Raw genomic sequence first — 1,465 nt, forward strand, 5'->3', positions numbered from 1 at the left:
GAATTTCTCAAAAGAGTCACGCACCCCCCCTTTCCCTCTCTCTCTCCCTTTCTCTCTCTCTCTCTCTCTCTCTCTCAGGGGGTATGCTGTGTTTTTCGGCAGAAGGGCCTTGTAAACCCCCTGCTCGCCAAACAGTGAGTTGTCATCCGCAAGCGAGCAAAAGCAATCTGCTTTTTCATTTTTCAGCGCGGCTCGCCAGGGCCCAGGATTGATCGTCACACATGGCCTCAGAAAACAAACTGTCAATACCTTGAGCGCTGTAGAATTTGAACAAATAGCCGCTCCCCCCCCGCCTCCCCTTCAAGCCTCTCATTGCGTCCCATTTAACAGATTTTATTGACAGTTTCCTTCTTGTAATTAAAGGGAAAACTACTGGCCAGCAACCAAGATAAAGTTCAAAGATGGGGTCAACACAAAGGGAGGCAGAGGCCCGCGCGGTGACTGCCAATGCTGGACAACATCAGAGAGCCTTATTGACAAGCGGGCGCTTAATGATCGCCACCTTATTTAAGAGGGATCTGAGGTGCACTTTATGCTAATGCAGGAGGAGGCTAGGCAGCAGCAGCAGCAGCAGCAGCCAGGCGAGGGAGAGGGAGAGGGAGAGGGCGGTACATGTGCGGGGATGTCTGTGAGGCTGGCGTGTGTCTGTGTGTGTGTGTGTGTGTATGAAAAAAGGGAGAGAGAGATAGAGAGAGAGAGGGAATGTGTATGTGTACTTGAGGGAAATAATATGTGTGAAAAAGAGCAAAAGAGCAAGATGAAAATGCACTTCAAAGAGTGTATAGTGAGTGTGTGTGTGTGTGTGTCTGAGAAAGAGTGTGTTTAAGTGTGTATGTGTGTGTGTGTGTGTGTGTGTGTGTGTGTGTGTCTGAGAGAGATATAGAGAGATAGAGAGAAAGAGAAAATGAATGTATGTGTGAGAAAGAGAGAGAATAAATGTGTGTGTATGTGTGTGTAGGAGAGTAACTGTGTTTGAGAGGAACAAAAGTAAAACGCAAAGAGAGAGCGAGTGAGTGAGCGAGCGAAGGGAGTGCGAGCGCGCGTCAGAGAGAGAGAGCGGGCGAGTATGAGCCGCGTGCTTATGAAGTCTGCATTTGAATAATTCCACTGCGGCTTGTGCACTTACGGGCCCCTGGGGGCCGAGCGGAGTCGTCGTCGACTACGGTGCCAGCTCGCACCGTGCCGAACGTCCCCCGTGTCACACCTCCGCCCGCCGCCTCCGCCCGGTACGCTCGGCGCCACTTTAACTCGCCTCGTTTCGGGATAAAGAAGACATTAGGACGCGGCGGCCATTCATCTCCATCTCATTTTAAGGATAAGAGGATGTCGGTAATAAGGGAAGTGATTCATTAGGAGCCCGCTAATGTCTGGCCCATCACAGCGCTCGCCTCAGAAACCTTAAGAGAGGCACAGGAGCCATCCGAGGAGGAGGAGGAGGAGGAGTGGAAGAGGAGGAAAAGAGAAG

At 51.2% G+C, this 1,465-nt stretch overlaps 1 protein-coding gene across 2 annotated transcripts in view; it reads right to left on the reverse strand.

The window, feature by feature from the left end:
• Window positions 1–1,465, reverse strand: part of esrrga (estrogen-related receptor gamma a) — a 102,300-nt gene that overhangs the window by 8,225 nt on the left and 92,610 nt on the right. The window lies entirely within an intron of this gene.

Source organism: Sardina pilchardus, chromosome 20, assembly GCF_963854185.1.
Source record: "Sardina pilchardus chromosome 20, fSarPil1.1, whole genome shotgun sequence".
NCBI lineage: Eukaryota > Metazoa > Chordata > Actinopteri > Clupeiformes > Clupeidae > Sardina > Sardina pilchardus.